The sequence below is a fragment of the Ricinus communis genome, chromosome 10 (genome assembly GCF_019578655.1).
Source record: "Ricinus communis isolate WT05 ecotype wild-type chromosome 10, ASM1957865v1, whole genome shotgun sequence".
NCBI lineage: Eukaryota > Viridiplantae > Streptophyta > Magnoliopsida > Malpighiales > Euphorbiaceae > Ricinus > Ricinus communis.
The window spans coordinates 5650534-5656339 of NC_063265.1; the positions used below are offsets into that span (position 1 = coordinate 5650534).

General features: G+C 33.1%; 1 pseudogene; it reads left to right on the plus strand.

Moving 5' to 3' along the window:
* The first annotated feature begins 302 nt into the window (after window positions 1-302).
* On the plus strand, window positions 303-4075 carry LOC8280785 (annotated as a pseudogene).
* Window positions 4076-5806: the final 1731 nt, after the last annotated feature.

A 5806-nucleotide genomic window follows, 5' to 3' on the forward strand; every position in this document is an offset into this window, starting at 1 on the left:
TCTTATAATAAAAATTTATTTATTATATCAGAATATATATATTGAAATTAATAAAAAATTTCAATGTCTATGAAAGTCATAAATGTATATAAAAGTTTTTTAAAATCAATTCTATAAAAGTTATTAACAAATTCATAAATTCTATTATAAAAACTATTTAACAATTTATAAATTCAATAAAAGTCATTAAAAATCTATTGATATCTTTATAAATTTTAATTAAGTACACCCCTTTAAAGTGAATGAAGCAAACATTGGACTTGCAACTCGAAGGCTTCGGGAAGAGGGGACAAGCCCATATATCGGCCCATGAGGAAACAAACATTGATAAAGAAATTAGGAGAAGCTCTGAGAAAGCAAAACAGTGAAGTGAAAGAAAGAGAGAGAGAGGTGTCACTGAAGCTGCAGAAGAGACTAACGGCAAGTGTTTTACAGTGCCGGAAAGGGAAGGTCTGGCTTGATCCTAATGAGGTCAATGTAGTATCCATGGCCAATTCTAGTATGATTTTTTGCTCTCTCTCTCTCTCTCTCTTAATTAATTAAATATTTTATTTATTTCTTGTTATTTTGAAAAATTAGAGCTTCCATCTACTTCAGTAAATGAAAATCGAGTCAATATGATGTTCCCTATGTTAATTGTTTTTTCAATAATTTACCTCGTCGTCTTCAGGGCTTATCAGGGTTTTAGCTTAATTCATTTTCTTTTATTATTCTAAGGCCTAATTTGGAATAAATTATTTGCAATAATTCATTTCAATTGAAATTTTGCTAAATCATGATACTTTCTGTATTGTTTCAACTAAATTTCTTTCGAAACTTTTTCTTTTGAATGCTGCAAGAATTGAATTATAGCAACTATGTATTCTTCTAAACATGAGAAGAACTGAATTAAATACTATGCCGGTATTTGTTTCTTTCATATACTCCTTTTCTGTTAAAAATGAAAGTTTGGAAGAACTGAATTATAGCAACCATGACAATCCTATAACATAAGGATTGACTAAAGAGAATTGTATTAAATTGAGTTCAAGCATTTCTAGAGTTCCCAAACACTATGCTAATGATTTTTATTTTTATTTTTCTTTTCTTTTGAACTTAGGGTATGCTTGTGCATTATTACTATTATTGATGTTATATCGTCCTGGCAATTACAGCTCACCTATAGTACTTTGGCTTACTGGGTTTGTGTTTATTGGATACTATTTAAATTATTGATCTTGGAACTTTTATTCTAATATCTTACAATTACAGCATTATTTTGCTATGGTTTTTTAGCGGTTTTGGATGGTTGGGTTATTGATTTATCTCTTTTCGGAAAACAGGGCAAAACATTACAAAACTTGTCAAGGACGGTTTTATCATAGGAAAACCAACTAAGATTCATTCTCGGTCTCGTGCTCGACGAATGAGAGAGGCTAAAAGGAAAGGAAGACATTCTGGATAAGGTATGCTTCTACTTGTATGTGAGCTTTAAATTTATGTCTTTAATAGTATCTTTGAAAGAAAAAAATGTGTTGAGTTCAGGTGGAGGCAACCATTTCCCTCTGCCTTCTATTCCATTGTGGCTTTGTATTAGAAACATGAACTGAAATCAAGTAAAATTGCTTCACGGTCCATTCATTTGACAGGAAAATAAAGTTGGAATTGCAAGTTATGAGAATTTTATAGAAGTTGGTTCTTCTTTAAACAATTTAAGATAAGAACTGGAATTATCAAGAAAGCAAATATAAGAAGATTTTAATTCTTAAAAAGCTTCCTCTTAGAGTTAACATTTCTTATAAGTTTATGTGATTTACAAATATAATTAAGTTTTTCAAATTTAAAAAGGTAGATAATTAAAGTCTCATGTATAGAGAATAATAAACTATAAAATTCTTGAAATCTCAAGGTGGGCAGTGAGAATGAGTAGATTGTAAAGCTCATTAATATTATATGGGAAGAGATTGAGCTTAATTAGCTTTGGGTCCAACGATAAGCAAACTGACTACAACTAGTCACTTGGGTAGTTGGATCTTACCACTTATTAGCCCTTTAACATATTTGGATTTGGACAATGTGGGTACTTAATTGCTTCGGATGATGATACTGTGTTTCATTGGCTTTAACAAAAAAGAAAAAAAAAAAAATTAACTTCACCATATGCAATTCTGTTATTATCTCAGCCTGATTCAGAATACTTTTTCTGCTCAAATGGTTTGAATTTCTTTTGACGGTCTACTATCACTTCCGACAAGGTTGTGGTTCTATGTGGTCTCTGTAATTTGATTCCTTAAGACTTGATATTTTTGGCAGGTAAGAGAAAGGGTATCAGAGAGGCAAGGCTTCCAACAAAGATTCTGTAGATGAGGAGAATGCGAGTTCTGAAACGCTTGCTGCTTAAGTACGGGGAATCAAAGAAGATTGACAGGCATATGTGCCATAATATATGTATATGAAAGTGAGGGGTAACGTCATTCACAAGACAAAAGCTGAGAAAGTGAGAGAGAAGACTCTATCTGATCAGTTTGAGGCAAAGAGAGCCAAGAACAAGGCTAGCAGGGAAAAAAAGCTTGCTTGGTGAGAGGAATGCCTGGCCCAGGTGAGATAAATGGAAGAGCCTGACTATCCAGATCTTTTGCTTGCCTTCCTATTTAGGAATGGGATGCTTGTGGATCTTCTAATGTAATCACAATTGCATTGCAGTATTAACAAACTTGTATTCCTAATTTTGTCTGCTAATTTCCTTTCTTTTTGAAAGCTACCTTCTAGGGTAATCTGGCTTACCATTCACAAGAATAAAACAGTCACCACTTTGTTTGTTCTTTTTTTTTTTTCTTAATTCTAGTCATCTCCAATTTAATTCGGCAACATTAAACTGAGCCTTTGAGTTTACCAATTGCTTGAGATTTTCACTATATAAAGAGCATGGAGAGTAAGATTTTTTCAGCGTCACCTTCTCACAAAATTGTCCCTGCTCCGGCATACAATTTGATGGACGTTTATGTAGCATACCTATATAGTATTCAGTAGTTCATTGCTTATTATCGTAAGTTGCATGGCTCCTTTCATCGCTTCATCAAAAAGCATTTTGGCCTGATGCTATTGTGATTGTCATCCAGTGGACTATTTCAACTTGACTGAGCGTGCGACAACTGAACCGTGTGTCTTCCTAAGTTGTGGTTTATCTATGTAATTATGTTGTCACCTGTATTTAAGAAGAGGAGCATAGTATATACAGATTTAAATAGGAATCTTATTTATTTTTAAAATTTATATCATTTCCTTGTGCATGGCAGGGCCCTCCAGGAGAGCGACAACCAGCTGCACTAGCATCTACCCCTCAACCTGCTGAGCAAGTATTTGTGCATTAACAATCTCCTCTCAATTTTCCCCTTCTATTTGGGTAATTGATCTTTCCTGCCTCTATCAAGTAATCCTGTCGATATTCAAAATAACTCTGGTAAATTTCATCTGCAGTCCCTAATTTTAAGAATATTTTATATTGCAATCCATGAATTTTAATTTATATCACACAAGTCTCAACATATTTTTGGGAAAACTAAAACCCTTTTAGCTTGGTTCCAAGAGAAATCCTATGAATTCTTTAAACTCATAAAAATATTAAATATATGTCAAGCTCTCATGCATTATATCCAGGAAATAATTTCTCAAGGTAAGGCAAAAAGTTATCTGTTGTTACTAAGATTGAGGCATAAAGAGTTTTATGATACAGATTGAAATTCATGGACTGAAATGGGAGACACCCTTAAAATCAGGGACTCCAGTGCAATTTACCTAACTGATTTTGTTTTGTTCTTCCTTTCTTTTATTATCTATGGCAGGAGAAGCAAGAAAGCAAAGAAATAAATAATTTGTTTCAGATTAATCACTTCTCATCCGGTGCAAAAATCTCCTTTGGCATGATTAAGTTTCATCTCTCCTTTTCTCTTAATTAATCCTTTCTTAACATAACCAAGTCTAGGTTTATAAAATAAAATTTGGTGTAAAACTTTCTGTTCTTTCTCACTTGTTTAAATGAAATTAAATGTGTTATGGAATAGTGCCCTAGTGGTCTTATGAATTGGGTTTCTCCGAAGTTCAGTGTTACCATTAAATTTACTCTGCATTATGTATACTAAATTCCCATGTTAATCAGAGGATCCTAAGTATTCACTCCCGCAACTTTTCACTTCCCTCGTGTGCTATCAAGTAACGGGGCATATCGTGGCATTTTCAATTGCTTCTGCGCTGTTGATCCTTCTTTATGCAAGGCACCTGCATTTCTTTTTCCTTTGAGCTTACTTTGTAATTTTCATTCTGATCATATAACAAAGCATATAGCACACAGACTTGAAAAGTGAAGTCATCTCAGACGACCATCAATGTTCTGAAAGCAGAACAGGGTCCTGGTATGACTGTTTGATCCAACCTTAAGGATGTTCCCAGAAGGGTATTGTCTGTCTGACCAGGTTGATGGGGAATCTGCAGCATGAAGTGTGAATTGTAGAGGAAAGAAGATTATGAAGTTGTCAGCAAGGCTTAATCCATGTTCATGAATCATCTTGTTAGAAGAGAGGGGAAAAACAAACGAACGAAGAAATGATTAAGATTGACTTAGTGAAGGCTACTACTTGTGCTTCCTTGATATTCTGCAATAACTCGGGTTCTTTACCCATCTGGGCTAAGCTTATAGCCCACTAAAGCTTCTAAACATTGGACCAACTGCTTAGAAGTTATTTTCTTAATGAACGAGGACTCTATCTTAAGCAAGCAAGCAAAGCAGACTCTTTTAAAAATGTATTCTTTAAAGAGATTTTACCTTATAAATAACTGTCACTAGACGCTAAAGAGTGAAAAAGCAAAGTGAAAAAAGATAAAATTTCCATACAAGACAATCAAATCCTGCTATGTTTGGTTTTCTTTTACAATTACTATCATTACTTTGTTGCTTCTTCTCTCTAAACATTTAAAATCATTTTAAAAAAAGAAAATTAAAGTATATATTTCTAACATATATCTCTAGTTACAGGGATTAATGTAGCATCAGAGTTCACTCTTATCTATAATAAGGAGACTATCTAGCAAATGTGATGCTATATCATTTCTCTCCATCACTAATTTTCCAATTGTCTCAACTTACTACTAAGGTACCTCTAGTACCTTATGATTTCTTATCTTATTGTTACTGTCTTTATGTAAAGTGTGTAATCTTATCTTTCTTGTCTTTATGTGTACATGTGTAAAAAGATAAAATTCTTTATCTTATCTTTATTGTCTTTATGTAAATCATGTATGTGTATCTTATGTGTAAAAGGATAAGATTCTTATCTTATCTTTACTATTTTTATGTAAGGCTCCTTTATAAAAAGAGAAGTCCTGAATAGTGTATGGACAAATTGCCTTCTTTCATTAATCAAGAAATAAAAGATTTTCTTTCATGGTTTTCTAATTCTTTATCTCTTCCTCTTGATCTTTTGGCTATGAGTATTTAGTTTGCACGATCTGTTCTTCTATGATTTAAAAGGACTAGCTCGGCTACAAGAATCCAATAGAGCATATAGACCATTCATGGCTGAGATGCCTTTAGTTGGTCTTAGCTTGAGGATTTGTCCTGCCTTGAGCTTACAGTATGAGAATTATCAGAATGAACAGCTCTTGGCTTCCTCTAACCGGCTTCTTTGTTACGGCGATCCTATTATTGACTTATGGTTGGATCTTATAGCCAATAATTAATAGTTAGCAGTTCATAGTTGAAAAGTGTAGGCTGTTTGATAAAATTTAGCTAGTTGTTACTCTTAGTTTGTTGAATAAATATTATGAAATACTA